The following is a 21,735-nucleotide window of genomic DNA, read 5'->3' on the forward strand; positions in this document are numbered from 1 at the left end:
AGTAAAATCCTAAAAAGTCCTATTAATGGCAGCAGAGAACACATTTCCTATTCAGGAATGTTAGCTGAGGTTAAGGTTAATCCAACAGTCACAGAACAATTTTGTATATTGAGGGAATCAAAGCATAATCAAATGACCACGTGTTTTAAAAACATCCACCATGTGTTTAAAATGGTTATTTCTGGGTATCTAGACATCACTGGATATAGTAAGAATGACTGTTTCACTGTCTGAAAGACAACAACAAAAAGAGAAGACTCTGGATGCTACACTCGCAAAGACAAATATTAAACCAAATAGATTGTTTTATACTCCGCAGACATTTATTCATTCTTCATAACTAACAGAAGAAAGAAAAAGCACCCAGCCTGACAGAGCTAGCCTGAAATGTGCCCCTAGAAAGACCTCACGGTAACACAGCTGTTTGCATTTCCTCATACAGGTGGAGTAAGAGGGAGTCTATTTCATGTATCGGCCACCCTTTGCTCCACAGCCAGTACTGGAAGAGCAAACCGGAAGCCTGCGGGAAGGACAGCTGACCAGCTGATCACTGGGAGTACTGCCAACTGAGAGTGTTACAGGACGGGAGTCTGGAAAGGAAGCACGTGAAAACACAGAGAAAGTCATTCATTCATCAGGTCAAAGACACGGTGAACACTTGAGTCCCGGAGTTCTTAAAAGCTCACATGGACTACTGTGACAGATAGAACCCCACCACCACCTCGCACCCCAGAAGTCAGCTCCATTGTAGACCCTGTGCTCAGGATCTAAAGTATGATCTCTACTTCATCCTCACAAGACATGGTTACCTCCACAACCAATTCACAGATGAAGAAACTGAGACTTCGGAAAGTTTAGCAAATTGGGTATGGTCTCTCCACCTCCAGCTAGTAAGTGATAGACTCTAAATTCAGACCAAAGCACGTTGGCCTCCAAATCTCCCATACTCCTAATTACGACACTCTACTAAGGAAAGGAGGAGAAAGGAGAGGAGGAGAACATCTACTATTTAGACGATGTGACAAATTTTGAAATAAAGGTAACTATTTTTTAAAAAGAACTATAAAAACTATAAAAACAAAAGTTAAATCTCAGTGCTCTAAACCAAGTCTTCATACATTTGTGGAGTTCAATTAAGCATCTTTTTAAAATCACATCACCCTTTTCTTTGGTCATGTTGAGTTTTATCCAGCTCAGCCTAAGTAATTCCCTTGGACTCTGGGGAAATGCACTCTACCTTTTCAATCCAAAGGTCAGTACTAATTTTAGAGTTTGAGTCCCAGAAAAAAATGTGTCTAAGGAACGAACAGGGTGGGGGTGGGGTGGGGTCAAAGACATAAAAACCTTACTTCAAATATAACACAAAAGTATTAGCCTCCTGCCATGTCATGTGATTTAGCTCTTATTGAAGGATATCACGCATCAAAGTGAGAAGACGGTCTTTTGAGAGGGGGCATACTGTTTGGTAGGAATTTCTTTTTGAGTAATTATAAATATTGATGGGATGGGATGTAAATCTTTGAAAATTCATGGTATCAGCACCCAGTTCACACATTTGCAGACCTGGGTTCAGGCTCTGGCATTGACACATACAGGTTGTACGTATGACTGTGGACACTTCGGCTGCTCCACACTCTTCTTTCCTAACTGTACTAATGGTAATGGTATTAGTATCTGTTCCACAGGCAGCCAGCCATAAGGCTTGAGATAATACAGGGCCTCTATCTACTGAAAGCAAATACTAATGAAAGTTGGGGTAACTTGCTTGTCCAGCACACCTCCCTCAATGTTCCCTCCCCTCCTGACCACAGACTTGAACTGTGGCTCAAACTCTGGCCAATCATAATATCCCATTCCCTTGACCACAGCCATTGGTCCAGGGAAAGGCACATGACCCAAACTGAGCAAATCAGAGTCTCTCTCTAGGATTTTTCCAACTGGAAGTGGCAGGAAGCCCCTCTTTCCTCTTTGATCATGAGGCTGTAGGGAGGTAAACCTGAGGCTACCTACAGCCATGGTCCCTGAATGAAAACAACCTCCAGAGACAAGAGACACAGAGGAAGAAAAGAGAGCCCCAGGGCCCTGAATCGGTGGTTCCAGTCACCTCCACGGCCAGAGGCATCTCTTCCATGCATTGGGGGCCACAATATAAGCCAATAGCTCATCCCTTGTACTCCATGTTTTTGTGTCAGTTATTTCAATTTGGGTTTCTGCTCTTGTAACCAAAAGAGAATGCAGTAATTAATAACTCGTATAATCCAAACAGTGACCAAATCCTCAATAAATGTAATTTCTTCCTAAGTGGATTCCTTATTTAAAAAAAGAAAAAAAGATTAGTCGAGGAAGCAAACACTGCCATCATTGTACATAGCATTTTCTTAAAAGAAAAATCTATTTTCGTTTATAATCACCTTACTCATTGTAAGCCGACTTTGTATTTGGTGTTAAACTCTCTTACATACCCACAGCCACTTCCAAGATTTGGTCCATAAAAACTTAGGCTAAAAACAAGTGGTTGTTTTTTTCTATAGCTATATTAGTTGGCACTAAAGGGAAGGGAAAATGCTGATGCTATTTTTGGTATACTCCTAAGAGAAATTCCCCAGGTTACCAGAGTTCTTGCTGTTGGAGGGAGGCGGGGTCATTACAAAAACAAAGTATATTACGAAGATTTGCAGTCACTACAAAAACTCCTTTCTGTGTTTTCAAAGGAATTTTTTTTCCTTTTACACTAAAATCTCCACATTATTTTTCTCCCAAGAATTAACCGATACAAATAGAAAGGCATAGTGGATTTCAATTCTGGAATTATCTTCTGCAGCAAAGGGCAAAGTCTGAGGTCAAACTGAAGCAAGAACAGGGGGTGGTCCCGATCTAATCTTGAACTAGGGCGGGTCCACCCACACCTTTGAAGGATCAAGGATGAAATAAGGAACATGCTTGTCAAAATGTATGAATGGAATTACAGATAGCAAACTGCTTAGGCTCAGTGGCCATCCCCATGTACAAAAAGCCCCAGAAGAAATGCCAGCTACTCTGGACTGGGCTTACATCCAGACCTAGAAATCTAACATCAGAATAAGCGGAGAATCATGACTGTGTAAATAGACTTGGCATGTTGGGTGGAAAGCGGCATTTCTCAAAAGAGAAATAAAATCATACTAATCTTTCAGTGTTCTTAGACAAATTGTGAACTTATAGATAACAAATAAAGATGTAGTTTATTGTGTTTGACTCTATTCCACATCTAAGGGTATTTTTTTTTTTTTAACACCCAACATTGATTTTCAGATCAGACATGTAATCTATTCAGGAGGAACGATCATTTTGGAAAGAAAAGACAGGCACCATTTATGGATGGAGGTAATGGTTTACAAAGAAGAGCCAAGTATATGGGACACAATTTATTTAATACTTTTATAAATCTGTCCAAGTGGCAATATAAACTAAATCTTCATGTTGGCCCTGAATGTATTTGTGAGTACTGAAGAGCCAAGCTGAATGATTCCATAGGTTTAAAAGAAAAAGAGAGAGATTAAAAATTCATATAGATAAATGTAAAACAACACATTATTTAAAAAACTTCCTTTAGACCTGACAGTTACGAGAAAGCTGGATAAGAAAGGAAAATAAGCCAAGAAGTTATAGATTTAAAATAAAATAAGACACCTTTGAGATCATTATTTCAACATACCCATTGTATAGACAAGGAAACTAAGTTCTGGATGGTCAGCTACTATACAAATTGTTGCAGGCACGGAGCCCAGACCTTTTCCCAACCCAGGGCTCTTTCCACAAAACGTGGCTGAAGACTAAAGACATTAGCCAAAAAGCTACCACGGCAAGCAAAAAAAAAAAAAAAGTCAGCAAGAGGGAATGCCTCACTATCACTGAGAAGGTTTATGGAAATAAACCAGCAAGCGTTCTCCTACCTTATACAAACCATGAAATACAGAGTACGGCCCACCCAATGGACCTCAAGGAAGACAGACCAAGCCAAAAAAAGGTTCAGATGAGGATAACTGAAATGAGTGCAGGCACAGAAGCACTTCTGTATTAGACTTCTACTTTTTCCTTCTGCTTTTTCCTAAGTCATGTTCTATCTCAGAAGACAAGGTGGACCAAATACATATATATTTTTGTGTGAAAATATATATTAAATGCAAAAATACCGGAAGCAGGGGTGGAGGTCTGGGAGGAGAGCCCCCCTTTAAACCCGAAAGACAAGCACTCTTTCATAAAATGTGTAGTAAACTTAAAAAAAAAAATAGGAATATGGTTTAGTTCAGACAGCCATTAAATGCCTTTGGGTCATGCACCACTGCTGGTGCAAATGAAACTAAAACCCAGGCATGTCTGCACAGCACTTAAGAGTCTGGTGGGTAAAGCATGTGGCTAGAATGCAGTAACTGCCATCAGAGGCATCCACAGGGTAAGGGGTGTGTGTGTGTGTGTGTGTGTGTGTGTGTGTGTGTGTGTGTGTGTGTGTACGCCACATACGTGCCATAGAAGGTGTGGGGAGTGATGTTCAGGAAGGACTTTTTGGAATAGGTGATAAAAAAAGGGGGAAGTCTTAAAAAAGGGGGAAGATACCCAGACAATGAATGCGGACAGAAGGTGGAGAAAAAGAATTCTAGGCAGAGGTTCAGGAGTAAAGGCAACGAATCATGGGCAGCAGAGTGGTGTGAGGAATTTGCAGAAGCTCAGTTTTGGAAGAAAATAAAGTTTGGGCAAGGACACAAGCAAGGCAGGGAGGTGGAAAGGGCCTGAAGAAGGTTTAGACTTTGTCAGGTCATTACAAATGGCCAGCAGCCTGCGGAGTCGCTGGGGAGGACAGTGGAGCACTGTGGGACGTTTCCTGGCTGAGTGCAGAGGAGTTCTGGGCCAGGACGGTCCAGAGGCAGCCGAGTGACGGGAACAAACTGGCTGACTCTGGGCCCCATGTCTTAAATGGGGCCTGCCATGTTCCAAAGGCTGGGGGCTCCTGGGACAGCCCATACCTGTATATTTACAGTCTCCCCACTGCTGCGGTTTGGGACATTTCCTCCCAGGGAGGGTGTGAGGAAGTGGGAGGGTGGTGAGGTCTCTGGACATGGTTTGTAAACAGCAGAGACTGCATCTCGACACAGGTGAGGTAGCACTAGATTTGTGTATTAACCACCCTCCTCACAGAAGTTCAAAACCATTTTGAGAAAGTTGGGTAAAACACCATATAAAGATGATCTGAGATACCTAACCTGTGATACGACATAACCACTCCTTTAGAGTCAGGGTTTGTCCCAGGGGCAAGACAGAGGCACCAGGCTTCTATCAGGAAGGACACAAGCAGATTTGGATTTGAGGGGCAGGAGGAAAGTCACCCCAGCAATAACGTGAAAGATGGGTGAAAGGGTTGCAAAACTAGGTGCGAGAAACCAGGTGGGAGACCAGGTGGTGAGACAGTAGGGAATCACCGGCTGTCATGGCCTCTCAGCCTGTGGTCGCTAGCTCAGGGCCCATGGGAGCCAGGAAGCTGCTGCAAATGAGGACCACAGGTCCGAGGGGAACCAGAACGCAAGCAACCTCCAGCATACCCTGGCATTGGAAACTCCATGTCAGCCCAGTGTTGCCACATGGGAATGTAGGCCTCATGTTCCCGGTCCTCTCTGCCTTTTAAGAGAAGCTATAAATCCCAGTGACATCTTAATATTTCTAAATATCACTCAAGTTTTGTATACTTGTCCAGGCCAACAACATATCTGCCAGCTGGAAATGGAACATTGGCAACCATTTTGCCCATTCTGGACTCTAAAGCAGGGTAGGGCCAGCGTGACTACAGCAGAGGTTTCCAGGCTTTCACAGCATGGAGAAGTGATAGGACTTGGCCGCTGTCTGGATGTGGGGAGTGCTGGAAGAGTCTAGCATCAGCGTGAAGCTCCTGCTTTAACACCTTGGTGAATGGTAGAGCCACCATCAAAAAAAAAAAAGGGGGGTGGACAAATTTTGGCTAAGAAAACAATGGGAATGGGGTGGAGGGTAAGAACTAAAACCAGTTTTGGACTTAGTGTGGGTTTCTTGCCTGAAGGGCAGGGATAAGCCCACAGACTACCAGTGGGTAACTAGCAGGAGACACCAATCTGGGACTCACTTTGTACGTGGTGATAGTTGGGGGTGTGGGCACATGGTCAACCACAGACTACGTACAGTAGGAGTAAGGACAGAGCCCTAGGTCACCCCAGGAAGTAGTGGAGATGCCAGGAAGGCAGAAGGAAAAGCAGGAGGAGATGCTAACTAGACAAGGAAAAAAGAACCAGAAAGGAAGGTAAGATCTACATCCAGTGCTGCAGAGAGGTCTGGAGAATATCTGCAGGGTCGCTTGTTCAGGAGTTGTGGGTTCTTCTACTTCCGGGAGGGTCTGGCCAGCTTGCAGAGAGCCCAGAAGGAAGAGGAGACTGGGGGAGTGTGAACTTGTGTCAGAAGCCTGGGGAGACCTGGTGGTTGCTGGAAATGAGGTGGGGATGCAGGGACAAGGGAGGTGACAGCATTTTTTAAAAACTCTTAAAAAGAGGAAAGAGTTTATAGGGAGATATTAGGCACTGCTACAGGGAGGACTTGTCTCTAACCTTCTCTAAGTTCCCTGCCCCGACTGGATTTTTCTTCCATTATTCTACCCTATTCATGTTTTATCATCATACTTTTTATCATAGCATAATTCAGTTTGCTTTTTCTCTGTTTCCTCCCACAAGAACAACTGTTCCAAGAGAGCAGGGACCTGCTATATTTACCATACATTAAGGCCTGGACACAGTAGATGCTTCAGAAGAGTTCTTAGATGACTGGGCAAATTCAGAAAAGGGAAATGGGGTAGGACAGAGAGAGCTCTCCATCCAGTGGCCCCTACTTACTCAGTAAAGTGGGACATGAGGTCACCTGCCAAACTGGAAGGAGGAACACGAGATCTCTAGTGCTAAAGAAGAGTTGCCAAGGGAATACCAGTTTGGAACCCAGAAGGAAGGAGCTTGTGGTTCAGAGACACTGACATGCTGGAGTTTCTTATTCCAGAAATTCAGCATCTCTGGGAAAGGGTGACTTAGAGGTAGAGGATTCAGTAGCTAGAAAGGGTGGAGGTGGTCAAGGATTGAGGGCATCCCCCACAAGGACTCTGGGACTAGAGGAGAGAAAGCCCAGGAGCCAAAGTCTGCCATGCTGTGGGCAGAGGGAGGCCCTGTAGAGGTGTAGTCGGGACCGGGCTAAGTCACCACCTCATTCCCACACTCTATTACCTCAAACAATCTGACTAGTATTTAATCACCTGTGTCTGGAACTGAAAAATTAATGTCCTTTGAGACTGAGTCATTCTTGTCCTTTTAAAATTACACTAATATGAAGTTCATGGGAGGCAGAAATTTTCTGTATACATTGTTTTTTAAAATAGATGACATCTTGATAACCTTCAGTAATTGCCCTGCACTGTACAATGTTTTCAAACACTATTTTAATAAAGAATCAAAACATAAGGGTTGAAAGAAAGCTTAGATTATTTAGGCTAACACCTTCATTTGCATAGCTGAAGAAAATTTTTGCTGAAATACTGCAAACAGCACATAATTACTGATTTAGATATGCAGACAGCATTTAAAGTATCTTTGATTTTGGAAATGCGCTTTAGATAGACAAATTGGCAAGGCTCACATTTCTTCCACCTATCTGTGTTCAACTTTTGATATAAAATCTCCAAAGTACAAAATTACCTCGTAAATTGTTCCTGAACAGTTCAGAGAAGTAAACTGCTTCCTGGCTTGAAAGAGGAAGTCAAGCCTTCAAACACCTTTTTATGTCGATGCTATATATAAAAAATGTTCTCTGCAAAGTCGTCAATGCAAGACACAGCAACATTTGAGATTTCTCAGGAGAGACACACATGAAGATTATTTTTCGTTCATTAAAACACTAAAACCTTCAATAGCATCTCCCATAATACCTGAAGGTAGTGTGCTATCTTATGTAATAGGCGCCTTCCTTTCCTCCCCGCTCAGTTTGTAGGCAAAATACCCAATTCTGCCCAGAATTTTTGAGTCCTTTCACCTTACCTGTAGTCAGTAATCAGCACCGCAATTCCCCTTTTTATGCAAGATGAAAAGAGCAAAGACCTGCTCCATAGGGTTAAATAGGTTGCCAGAATCCAACTTAAAGTCTTTCCCCCAAACCGCTGGTCATCCTCCCTCCCTGCTCAGGCAGTGGGAACAAGTAAGGATCCGTCTTTCCCTGTAGGGCGGCGCACACGCAAAGTACTGGGTAGGGGACGCCCGCCAGTACCTGGGTACCTCAGGTTCAGGGTCACGGGCGCCAGCTAGGATGGACCGGCAGAAACCACGCCAGCCCCAGGACTGCCCGCTACCTGCACACCTGGACGCCCCAGCCGGCGCTGCCCCTCCTCGCCCTGCCCGGGTCCTAGGCGGGTTCCCGGGCACAGGAGCCGGGCGCGCACTCAGCCCGAGGGCGGCTGAGAAAGTTCCTCCGCCTCGACGTCGGCGCCCCCGGGCCCCTCTCGCCCCGCAGCCTCCCCGCCAGGCGAAAGGTCGCGGCGTCGCGCGGAGGGACTGTCCCCCGCGTTGAGGCAGCGCCAGCCGCTCCCCTCCCATCCCCCGGGCGCCCCGGATCGGCCGGGGCGCGCAACCCGTACTCACCGCCCCTCGCTTGAGAGCCCCAGTTGGCGGCCACAGGGGGCAGCGCGGCCCGAGCCGAAGCCGGGTGGCGGGGCGGCGAGCCGGCGGAGGGAGGCCGGCGGCGGCGGCGGCGGCGGCGGGGAGGGTCAGAGAAGGAAGAGGCGGTGGCGTCTGCAGACCCCGCGTAGTCCTAACAGCCGGTCCGCCCCGGAGCGCTAGCCGGCGGCCGCAGTGGCAGGGGCTTTATCGCCGTCTGCCCGGCCCCCGCCCCTTCCTGCCGCCCCCGCCCCCGGCCCGCCCCGCCCCGCCTTCCCGCCGCCTCCTTTGTGTGCCAGCGGGCCGCAGCGTCCCCGCGCCCGCACGCCGGGACGCCCCCACTCCGGCCGCAGTCTCGCGGATGCCGCCCCCAAAGGGTCCCAGTCGTGAGTCTGCGCCCAGAAAGCGCAGGGAGACACACTGACTCCGAGGTGCGGCGCCAACCCCGGCGGAGCTGCACGTGGGTCGCTGGGATCCGGGTGTGGGTGGGAGGGGGAGGGACCCAAGGGCTCTTGGCGCGCCCCTGGAACGCAGGGCGAGTCGTCTTGGCTGTCCCCTGGGAGAGACAGGGGAGCGCCCTGGGACAGTGCCCACCGCTCCCGGTGATGATAACGGTGCCAGGTCGCGGCGGGGGAGGAGCAGATCACCCCTAGAGGTGCTTCGCGGGGTTCCCCGGAGCCGACTTCTCTGGCCGCGGGAACAGAGAAGCGGCCGCTGGTCGCCTTAGGCGGATGGCAGACAAGGGAATCCAGAAAACGGGATTCCTGGCTGCGGTGACAGCATGAGGTACCCGCAGAGTGCTGAGAATCTAGCCCTTCCCCACCGGTAGCTACAGCCGATGGGACCGGAGCTGTGCGCAGCAGAGGGGCTCAGACCCGTGGGGCCAGCGACAAATTACCGCCCGGCTCCCAGCAGTATTATTCAGATCTCCCATATTCGGTCCTCCTTTGCGTCAACTTAGGTTTGTGAGAACCCAACTTAATGACATAATTTATGTTGCCCTTAGACAGTGCAGAACCCTCACCAGGAGGTTCAGGGCCCCAGCTGTGAGAAAGAAATGTGGTAAATCTCTTAAGACACAGCCTTGAATTAAGGTTCCATCCACTGATTAGAGGGACTTGGAACCTACAATTGGCATGTAGATGGCCATGCTAGACGGTGTGCTTGTGTTGGGCAAAGTTGCTTTTAAGTGTAACATCTGGGCCAGCCTACAGGTATTCACAGCTTCTCTCAGTGGGAAACAAGCTATAGGAGGTTTGGCCCTAAAATAAAAGGGAAACAGTCCGCCAAAAGAAAACCTGTTTCCTTATTTACAGTCATGCCTAATGTACATATCCAATTACAGAGCAGGTTTAAATCCTTTTGCCTTGTTTTACCTTCTGCCTGAAATGCTCTCTCCACCCCCAAGATCTTCTCATGACTGCCTCTTTATACTTCAGGTAGCAACTCAAATGTCACCTTCTCTAGGAAACTTTCCCTGACCACTTGAGCTAAAGTCACTTCCTCCCTTCTCCAAACTATTACTCTCTTCATAGCCCTCATCATTTTAATTTTTTTTTACTTGTGTCTTGCCTGGTTTTGTTTCACCTTTCCTTGTGAGAATATATGCTCCAGAAAGCAGGGATGAGAAACCAGTTCAACATAGTTTCCAACTCACCCCGTCCCCAGTGTCTAGAGCCAATACTACGCATATAAAAGTTGCTCAATAAATTATTGTTGACTGGTTGGTGAATAAATGCCTTATAACTACAGACATGCTCTGGGGACAGTGTTATGGCATAGTCTAATCAGCAGGGTGAGCTGGGGCTGGAAAGAATGAGGTGGGATGGGGGATACTAGAGGAGAAAAAGCCCAGAGGTGGTATGAGCTCCGTGTGTTTGAGAAGCTCGGAGTAGCCTCTTCCAGACAGAAGGAAGTCATTCAGGGGACCAGTGGAGAAACAGACTAGAACCAAGAAGAGTGGGTGAAGCCACGTTATGAAAGCCTGCCTGATTCCCCACACCCATTTCTATCTCAATCACTTGTTTTAATTGAAAAATTGTATTGAGATAACTAGGCTCACATGCAGTTGTAAGAAATAATACAGAGAGACTAGACTTTGCCCAGCTTTCCCCAATGGTAACATTTTGAAAAACTATTGTATAATATCACCATCTGGATATGAACATTGATATATTGATTCATACTGCAAACACTTGGTTAATTATTTGCAATTTTAAATTTTTAGTAAAGTTACTCTAAAGTTATCAAAAGTAAAGTTATTCTAAGTTTATGAAAGAAATTCACTCTCTTGTTTTAATGGGACCAACGTTTTTCAGGGGAAAAAAGTTTTAGTTTTCCAATTAGAGCGTAATTAGAGTCCGGATTCTTCATCTATAAAAGATGGTCAGAAGTCTTTGGGACCTACCACTTTTGTTTCCAGTTTAATGACTGCCATTCATTTTGCTGTAGATTCATTTTACTAGTACTGTCGAAGGAACATTTTGAGCAATACTGTACATGATTTGTCAATTCTGAAATCAGACAGGGTGCCATGTTCACTAATATGCTAACCTGAGCCCAACCACTAATGTGCCTTTCGCTCTTCTTGGACATTGGATGGGACTGCCAGTGAGTATCTCCCAAAGGGAAGTGATTCAAGACAAAGACCCATTCTGCCAGCAGTGTATGCTGGGAATACCAACTATGCTTGTTACAGAATGTGCATGGCTGGCATTAGCCGGCCTTTCTGATGCCAGCAAGAGGATACAGAAGCAATCTCCCAAGCCTTCCATGACATTCAAGTGACCAGGCAGTCCGACACCCATCATTCGGGGACTGGCCTAAAGAAGCTGTGCTTCCTACCTCAGTCGGTGTGCGGGAACAGCAGTTCCGCGAATGTTTGACCCTCTTTGAAATCTATTTCTCATAGATGAGCACTTTCAATCAGCATTTCCCTTGCGTCTCTACCTACCTGCCTCTTTTCTTTGCAACTTTGCATTCGCAGCAGAATTCCATTTTGTCCTTCAATTGGGTGGCTTGCCTTAATCCTCTGAGGGAGCTTGAAATTGTTTATTCCTTAAAAAAAAAAAAAGTGACCTGGAGTTTAGCCAGCTCCAGCCAGTCTCTGAGTTTGGCTTTGTGTCCATAAGCTGCAGTTGAGAGAAACGCAAGAAATGCCCAAACAGAATAAAACAAATGATCTATTTAGTCTCATTTCCTCTCTTGGAAGATGTCCAATGTTGAGTGCTTTGGAGAAGATGAAAATCCCCTCGCCCCATCCCCACTGCTCTCCCATGCACCCTAATTCTATGACCTTGCATTTAAGTAAAAACTATCCTTAGCTTCCAGTGGGTGATGGTGTTGTGTCTGGAAGAGTGACTGATGTTACGATAATAAGATAATAATAGTTGCTCCTCTCCCATCTAACCCACATTGAAAACACATTACCCCACAAGTCTACTTGTTACACAACATTATAGATGCAAGTGCTGTTATGTAAGATCGTTTCAGCCGGGTGGGAAAGGAGACTGGTTATAACAGTTCACTTATACAATTAGTTTCTGGGACTGTTGCATTGTTATGTTTTGTTTTTCTTTTTTTGTTTGTTTGTTTTTTTAAGCTTATAAAGGGCATTCGTGTTTTTGTTTCCCTTTCAAGTTGGCTTTCAAATAAATCCAATTTCCTCTTTCTGTAACTTCTGAAACAGATCAAACCACATCATCAATTCTCACTTTCCCATTTTCGTCACTACTTTTCATCAAGAGCTTCAGAAAAAAAGACAATACTAAGTTCCGGGCTGAGTATAATTTTTTTACTTATATTTGGCCAAATAAAATGGAAAACTATGGGTGCTGAGGATCATTGTGATACAACACAAACAACCCCTTCAAACAACAACCTAGCGCTTCTTCCTTTTACCTCCAAACAATCGATGCTGCCTGCCTACTTCCACACTGTGCCCTGTCTCTTCTTACCTGCATCACTGTCCCTTCCACCTCTCCATCCCTCCTTCTCTTCCTGTTCTCTCTCAAAGCTTTGTTATCAATAACTTTGATTGCCAGCCCCAGTAGTTTTTCATCATTCCTTAGCACCCTTGATCGCTGGGTAGCATTTAACTCTGGTGTTTTGCCCAATTTTATAATTTGTTTGCTTATTCTTTCTCCTCCAATTCCTTAGCTGGCCTTTATCTTTCCCTCATCAACTCCTCCTCCTCCCACTCATGAGTGCTGTGCAATTGCTTGCCTGAAGCTCTCTTATCTCCTCCAGACACTCTCTGGATGGAGCAAACATTGATTGGTTTGTGGCCACCCAGCATCTATTCCCCCTGTCTTTTGATAGCAGAATATGGTTCCTTTTGGTAAATCACCTCTCCTGCTCTATGTGCCTCCCTGTCAAAAATGGAAGTCAAGGTGTCTTTACTTCCTCTATACAAGCAAGGGTAGGCATATGACCAAGCTAAGTGGATCCCCTTCTAGGACTTTGGATCCTGAAGAGAGTGGGGAAAGCCACTGGAGCTGACTCTTCCCAGCCTGATGAGATTGTGAATTCTTTTCATAAGCGTCCCCAGAACCACCATGGTCCCTGCCCCTTCTGAGTAAAAGTCCACAGTAGACTCTGTTTCTTTGAGCCTTTTCTACTTCTAACCAGATTCCGTTTCTGTTGCTTGCAACCAAGGACCCCTAATTGACACTCCCAAGTTAGATGTGTGTAACTTGGCTTAGTTCTAGGTGAATTCCAAGCCTGTATCTACAGATGGCCTTGACTGCTGTCCCAAGTTCCCACTCACATATCTCCAAATGCCTGGCAGACACCTCCACTTAATAGCCCACCATCACCGCCCACCTAACAAGTCAAAAGCCAATTTATTCTCTTCCTTCCCAAAGCAGATCTTTCTCCTGTACCCCGTAAGTATTTTACATGACTGACTGTCACCTTGGTCACCAAAGCCAGAAAAATGAGGGTGAGTTCTGGCTTCTCCCCGTCCCTTGATTCATCCCATTTCCAGCCATTCCCTGAGGGAATTAATAGTCTTTCCCAAATCCCTCTTATTCACCCCTTTCCCATTATTTTTCAAACTAGTTCAGGCCCTTATCATTTCATACCTGGGCCACTCTGATAACATCCTAAATATTCTCTCAGCTTCCAGTTTCTATCCACCACTATCAACATAATTTTTCTAAAGTACTGCTTCAGTCATGCCACCACCTGCTCAAAATAATTCCAGGTTTATCACTAAGATTCAAATTCCTTGTCTAAGGTAATCTTCTGTAGATGTTATGATCACAGGCTCTGGAGTTAGATGGCCCATTTCAGATTTCAATCTTACCACTAATATTTTTTCCCCAGGTAACTTAACTTCTGAGTCTCAGCTTCCTTATGTTTAAAATGGCAGATAATAATGGTATAACCTACTCATAGGATTAAGGCAGAATTAAGTAGTTGATCCATGAAAAGGATTTAGCTGACAGTCACATAGTAAGTGCTCAATAAAAATGTGTAACAATGAAAACTCCACAGCCTTCCTCTAACCTACCTTGCTAGCCTTATTTTCTCATTTTCTCTGATCTCTTCCTACAGGTTTTACCAATCAGAATCACTTATATTTTTCTACCTCTGTGGCATTGTTCAACCATTCTCTCTGTCCCAAATACCCTCCTCTCACTTCACCTGTGGCAAGTAATATTTTTGCATTATAAACTATCCCAGTCTTAATGGCTTAAAGTAACCATTTTATTTGTTTATGATTCTAGGGGTTGGCTGGGCAGGGTTTCGCTGAGATGGTTCTCTGCTCCACCCAGTGTAGTCTGACCTCACTCGTGCAGCTGCAGGATTCAAGATGGACTCACTCACATGGGGTCCTTTAGCGGGATGGCTGCAACTCTCAGTCTACTCTCTCCAACAGTTTTTTTTTTTCATCTTCATGGGATTTTTCTCCCTTGTCATATTTCACACCAAAAGGCTTCTCTCTTACATGATTTTTCCAGCAGTACTCAGACTTCTTTACATGATGGCTCAAGACTAGAAGAGGGTGGAAACAGTAATTAAGTTGCAAGTCTTCTTAAGAACTAGCTATAGATTTGGCATAATGTCACTTCTGCTGCATTCAAAGCAAGCCATAGGGCTATCTAAAATTCAAAGTGGAGAAGCAGACTCTACATTTTGATGACAGATATTGTAGTCACCTAGGACTGCCTTAACAAGATACCACAAGCTAGGTGGCTTAGACAACAGACATTTACGCTTTCATAGTGCTGGAGGCTAGAAATCCATGAGCAAGGTACCATCAAGGGTGGTTTCTGGTGGGGCCTCTTTTCCTGGCTTGGAGAGAGAGAGAGAGAGAGAGAGAGAGAGAGAGAGAGAGAGAGAGATCAGATGTCTCTTCTTTTCTCATAAGGACACCAGTCCTATCAGATCACCACCCCAACCTTATGACCTTGTTTAACCTTAATTATCTCCATAAAAGCTGTATCTTCAAACACAGTCACACTGGGGGTTGGGGCTTCACCATACAAACTTTGGAGGGATTCGATTCAATCTATAACAAGAGGAGTGGGGAAAAAAATCACATTGCAAGAGGACATGCCCATTTTTGGACATAATCTGCCACCCTTCTCTACTACTGAAATCATTTTCATCCTTCACAATTTTCCCCTCAGCCCGGCCAACACTGATGTCTCCTCACTCAGTACTCCTATAGCTGTAAGTACGGGTTGCTTATTTTACATGACCACATCCTGCCTGGGATGTAAGCATTGGTTTAGGCTCTAACCTCAAGGCAATGGGCATGTTTTTAAAATATCTTTAAGTTTTCACACAGTGCCTTACACAGAGAAGGCCGTAATAATTTTTTCTTTTTAATGAATGAAAAATGCAATTAATTTTACTGTTCTAAAAAGTGACAGCCACGCACAGAGCAAGCTAGACTTGGCTCCTGGGCAGTATTCATGCTTTCCCTGCTCCTTAATGTCCTCAGTCGTCTGCCTCTTCTAGGTCTCTAGACCACGGCATGTTGGAAGAACTCAGAAGACTGGACACTGGGAGCCAGAAGGCCTGAGTCCCTGTCCCATTTCTGCCACCTCTTACTTGTGATCATGGGCAAGTCATTTGATTTCTCGGGGCTTCAGTTTCCTCATGTCTAAAAGAAAAATAACAACACCTTTCATAGGACTGCTGTGAGAAATGAATATGATAATTTAACTGAAAACACTGACGTCCAAAGAGCTCCACAAATATTATTACTAATATTAGTCTGGTTGGGCTGCTGTCACTAAAAGACCACAGACTGGGTAGCTTAAACAATAGAAATTTATTTCCTCACAATTCTGGAGTCTGAAAGTCTAAGATCGGGGTGCCAGCATGGTCAGTTTCTAAGTGAGGCTCTCTCCCTGGGTTGTAGGTGGCTGGCTGCTCACTGTGTGCTCACATGATGTCTCCTTGGTGAGCATTTGGCGAGAAAGAGAGTGCTCTGATGTCTCTTTAGTGTCTATAAGGACACTAATCCCGTAGGGCCAGGGCCCCACCCTCATGACCTCTTTTAACCTGAGTTACTTCCACAAAAGCCCTATCTCCAAATTCTGTCATGTTGGGGGTTGGGGTTACAACAGATGAATGGGGGTGGGGCACAAACATTCAGTCCATAGTATTACTGTTGTTAATTCTGAAGTGTACTATCAGTCTTCATTGGTCTAGCTTGGTTCCTTGCTGATTCTGCTCTATACCAACCCTTCTCGCATGCCTTCTATAGTGCCTCGCACATTGTAGGAATTAATAAATGACAGCATTTATTATAGTTATTCCCAGTCCCTATTGACAGATGTTGGGGGAATGGAAAGTGAAGACAAGTGTTCTGAGATTTTCAGTTCTACATAGAAAGAAAGGATGTGTTCTCTTGGGTTCCTAACTTCAGAGCAGGTGACAAAGCTTCCAGGGAACTATGCTGGGTTGTCTCCAAATTCTCAGGAAGACCCCCAAATCATCAAAGCTCATTCAGATTGCAGAGTGAGGAAAACTACCCTGTAAACTCTCAAAAATAGCTTCTGAGTAAAATTGAAAAAAAAATTTTTTTTTAAATTGCAGGCTGCTTACCATGCTCTGTCGTCAATCACCGGGCACAACCTGATACGTGCTGTATCCTGCATCATGGTAGAGCTGTTCTCACTGTTCCAGGCCACCGGCCTCTCCATCATGGGAAACAACTCTGCATGCCACCTCTGTCATCTGCTTCCACTTGTCCCCTCTTCTTATACACCATTTCAGATTTAATGATACCCACATTTTCATGAGACCCTGGAGAAGACTGGGTTTTGTTGAAGAATGAAAATCAGTTATTAAGATCTACCAGACAGAGAGATCCATTGTCACTTTTTAAGCAATAATTCCATAAAGTACCATTAGAGGACCCTCTTCAGCCTCTCCGGTCTATACTTTGTAGATTTCTACCTAAAGGATCTCAGAACCAGCAACTCAACAGCAAGGGGATCTGTAAGTGTGAGCTCTGTCTAACTGTATCTGTTAACATACGCTGTTAATGCCAGTGTCATCTTAGCATTGAACATCTCTTCGAAGATTTCTAGAGTGAGGAAGGGACCTTATAGATCCATAGCCCGACACTTCTTGTTTTTTTGTGTTTTTTTTAATTTCAATATGTGATCAAATAAATCTTTTAAAAATTTTTCTTTTAATTTTTCAATTACAATTGACATACAATATTATATTAGTTTCAAATATACAGGGATTATACATTTATATAACTTATGAGGTGATCACCCCAATAAATCCAGTACCCATCTGACGCCATACATAGTTATTATAACGCGACTGCCTATACTCCCCACACTATACATCCCCATGTCTGTTTTGTAACTATCAATTTGTGCCTCTTAATCTCCTCTCCCCTTCATTCATCCCCCACCTCTATCTGGCAACCATTAAAATGCTCTTTTATCTATGAGCTTGTTTCCGTTTTGTTTGTTCATTTATCCTGTTCTCTAGATTCCACACATAAGTGAAGTTATATGACATTTGTCTTTGTTGGTCTGACTTACTCCACTCAGCACATTACCCTCTAGGTCCATCCCTGTTGTTGTAGATGGCAAGATTTTTCTCTTTTTTATGGCTGAGTAATATTCCACTGTATATATGTACCACTCTGTCTTTATCCATTCATCCATAGATGGACACCCAGGATGCCCCATATCTTGGCTACTGTAAATAATGCTGCAATGACCATATGGATGCACATGCCCCCTCGAAGTAGCATTTTGGGTTTCTTTGGATAAATACCCAGAAGTGGGTTTACTGGGTCTTTCTTTGTGTCTTGTTATAGCCTAAAGTCTGTATTGCCTGGTGTAAGTATGATTTTCCCAGCTTTTTTGTTGTTGTCTCCGTTTCCATGAAATAACTTTTCCCATCCCTTTGCTTTCAGTCTGTGTGTGTCTGTCGATCTGAAGTGAATCTCTTATAGGCAGCATATGTAAGTGTTTTGTTTTCTTATCCTCTCAGCCTCCATTGTAAAGTTACTATGTTCCCCCTTTCTATACTCTATTCTTTGGGTGTAAGTCATAGTCCAGCTCACACTCAAAAAAGTCAAGCTTCACCTTCTGGAAGTGGGACTTACATCAAATGGGATTCTTCTGTAAGAAAGATGGGTCCCTTCTCCCTATGCATTTATTTAATTCAATTATTTATTTATATCACTGTGGATGTACGTTTGTTTATTTCATATTTGGGGTTGTAACACAACACCACACTCACTATTCATTCTGTTGCTCAAATTTGTCCCACTTTGGCCATTGGGAGCTCGTTCTATGTCCCTTTGACATGCCCCCATCCTTTTGTCTTTTGATCACTTCCTTGATTTCTGGAACTATGAGCTGCTCCAGGCTTATCTTGTGTTGTCTCTACCCAGCCCTCGAATCAATCATTTCTTCAAGGAGCCCTAGTTCCTTTTATTGGAGAATAGCATTTAGAAACCAAGATCTGGGCCCTATGTGTGATTAGTGCTACTGAGGCATGGGATAGCTCCCACAGGCCCCTGTGCTAAAGTTTTTGTGCACAAATTATATCTATAGATATAAAACGATCTTTTAGACCTATGTCTCCATTGTCCTAAGTACTCACTTTGATTTACTCATGAGTAAAAGTTTTCGTGTGTTCCAGTGCAAACATCTTGGTAATATTTGATGCCTCCTGCCTCTTATTCATGGGAAAATATACACCGTACCACAGACCACAGCAATACAATCAGCTCAACACAGCATTTCTATCTGACACCTATTAACCTATCAAGGTGGGTATTCATATAATAAATTCTATACTCAGATAAAAAAACCTGACAATACACCTGGGGATGGCTTATGGTATGTGCAGCACATTCATCTCCAATCAGTGTGTAGCAGATATGGTTGTTTATCTGTGAAAGCCAACTGCTTTTCTTGCTAGAAGAATCTGGATTTTGTTCAGGCATCTATCCATCCATCTCTCTGATCCCTGTCTTTGGAGTAATTCTCATTAATCTTGGCCCATCATGATAATTCCATTCTCTTTGCCAACACTTGCTTTAAAGGTAGAAATGATTTGCTGGGAAGTCAATTGGCAGGAGAGCTTCTGAGAAAGTTGCCTTGATGATAAAAAGAGATTTACACTGAATGAAGAGATCACTTTTTCTACTTGTGCCCAGAACTAGAGCATCATCTTGTGACTCTGAGAGGAACTAAAGCAGCATGCTGAGGGTGGAAGGGACCAAAGATGGAAAGAACGTCTTTCATGTCACTGAGCTGCTGAGTTAACCAACCAGAGAGACCTGCTACCGAGGAACTCCTTGTTATAAAGGTAATAAATATTCCTTATTGTCCTGGCATTTTAAGTTTTTATTTCTCTTATTTGTGGCTAAAAGCATCATAATTACTATGTCCTACTTTAGAATGTTTAGAATAAAGCAATTATTAACTCTTTTTGTGACCCAAGTCCCTTTTCGGAATTCACCCATCGATTCATTTATTCATTCATTTAAAATAAATATTTACTGAGAAATGGCAGCAAACGAGAGAGATTGATCAAATAACCACATGCACATATAATGACAAACTATGATAAATAAGAAGAAGGGAAAGTACAAGGAATTACGTGAGAATAACTGAAGGATACAATTTAGACTGGGAAAGGGGTAGTATTGTGGACAAAAAAGGGGCCACATACAAACCCTGACAAGCTCAGAGGACACCAGCCTGGCAGGCTCCATAAACCTCAGAAATCGAAAGTAACCACATAGGATGGTCTGAACATAAAAAGTCCTAACTAAAAGCTGTCCATGCTGGGTAGTTCATTGAAGGCCTGCAGATTCCTGGACAAAGGTCAATCTTTACCTTAGGTGAGCCTGTCTATTGTAGTTTTGCATCTAAGATAACATACCTTTGAAATATCAAAGTAATCTTCTTTTCCACACCCCCCAGAGCACAACCAAAAGCACCAGAGCAGGAGACCACAGAACCCCTCATTGTCACCTTGTTCCCCACAAACCATCTCTATGTGCTATAAATGTTCGTTATTAATTATCCTGTACCCACTAATGTAAAAAGGACGTTTGAGTCTATTTTGCCTTTTTATCCAAGCCCAGAGATTTCCCCACTTTACTTTCTCCCACCCCCTTAATCTACCACCAATGGATTTCATGCAACATTCCTTAAGTCTCCTCCTTTGATTCTAATGTATAAAATAAGCTGCAAAGCTGCCATTCTCCGGAATATTTTATCAATCTATGGAGATTTTGCTTCCCAGCAATGGTCATCATTTTGGCTCAAACTCACAAAAATTCTCTATAGGTTTGGACATTTCGTACGACGATAGTTTTAAGGTAAAACATCACTCAGCAAGTGATATGTGAACTGAGGTCTAAAAGATAGTGTAGGAGGAAGGTATTCTACAGAGGGGGTACGATGTGTGCAAAGCCTCTGGGTGGGAGCAACCTGAAGAAGATTTGTGGGACAGGTGGAGAGAGACTGGGGGAGAGGGGCACACCTAAGACAAGAGGGGTCGGCAGGGCCCAGAAGACAGGATCCATCTTGGAACCATAGTAAGGATTTTTCTCTCTCTCCAAAGAGAAAAAAGAAGGGCTGTAATCTGGGAATGATATGATTATACAACCTAACCAGTTCCTTCTGGGCACCTTAGGGCTCAGTCTTGCCAAATGCAAAACACTGTCATTGAAAGCCAAGATCTTTCTAATCATTTTGTGTGCTTTTAAAAGGGGATCTTTGGCAGAGTATTGGAACTCACTGGATACCATGTGTTCCTCTGCATTTTCCCGCCCTCCTTGCAGTTTGGTTAGGACCATGAGATAGGGTTTGGCAGTCATGATACAAGTACTTCCGGGTCTGGTTCTTCAAAACATTCCGTGTGACCTTTCCATCCTTACTTCACCTGCACAGCGATCTTGGAGGCCATCTTTGTGGATGGCAGGATATAAGGGGGCTGGTGCCCTGCCTCAGATTTTGGATGAGTGAGACATAAACCCCCCTTTTGAGGCCCTGAGGCTTCAGGGTTTATTTGTTACTGCAGTGTAACAACTGTATTAGCTTCCTGGGACTGCTGGAACAAATCATACCAACGGGGTGGCAGCAGGAATGTATTCTCTCGTGGTTCTGGAGATCAAAAGTCTGAAATCAAAGTATTGGCAGGGCTGTGCTCCCTCCAAAGGGCCCAGAGAAGGATCCTTCCTTGCCTCTTCCTAGCTTCTGGTAATTGGCAAACCTTGGTGTGCCTTGGTTTTAGCTACATCGTCTCCAATCCCTCCTCCATCTTCACAGTCTTTTTCTCTGTGTGTCTGTCTCTGTCTATGTATTCAGATGGGGTTCTTATAAGGACACCAGTGCCGGATTGAAGGCCCACCCTAATCCCATAGGACCTCATCTTAACTAATGACACCTACAAACACCTTATTTCCAAATAAGTTTACATTCTGAGGTTCCGGGTGGACACGGGTCTTGGGGGACACTATTCAGCCCACGACAATGACTGACACAGGACTAACACAGGATACAGTTTATAACAGACAGAAGTACTTCTTGAAACCACC

The 21,735-nt window shown here is 44.2% G+C and overlaps 1 protein-coding gene and 1 long non-coding RNA gene across 3 annotated transcripts in view; one reads left to right on the forward strand and one right to left on the reverse strand.

Annotated features, from left to right (window-relative positions):
• SERPINE2 (serpin family E member 2) overlaps positions 1-8,888 on the reverse strand; it is a 59,255-nt gene extending 50,367 nt beyond the window's left edge. The window contains exon 1 of one of the 2 annotated variants that reach the window (XM_019753688.2): positions 8,667-8,888. The gene's annotated coding sequence lies outside the window, so the exon portion shown is untranslated. Of the gene's footprint in view, positions 1-8,069; positions 8,220-8,666 lie in introns of those variants that run through there. The other variant, XM_019753689.2, reaches the window with a different exon arrangement.
• A 91-nt stretch (positions 8,889-8,979) lies between these two features.
• On the forward strand, positions 8,980-19,473 carry LOC141567339 (uncharacterized). Its single transcript, XR_012489954.1, has 4 exons — positions 8,980-9,112; positions 16,740-17,144; positions 18,822-18,951; positions 19,342-19,473. It is a non-coding gene; the product is annotated as an uncharacterized LOC141567339 (long non-coding RNA).
• The last annotated feature ends 2,262 nt before the right edge of the window (positions 19,474-21,735 follow it).

Source organism: Rhinolophus sinicus, linkage group LG01 (genome assembly GCF_036562045.2).
Source record: "Rhinolophus sinicus isolate RSC01 linkage group LG01, ASM3656204v1, whole genome shotgun sequence".
Taxonomy (NCBI): Eukaryota; Metazoa; Chordata; class Mammalia; order Chiroptera; family Rhinolophidae; genus Rhinolophus; species Rhinolophus sinicus.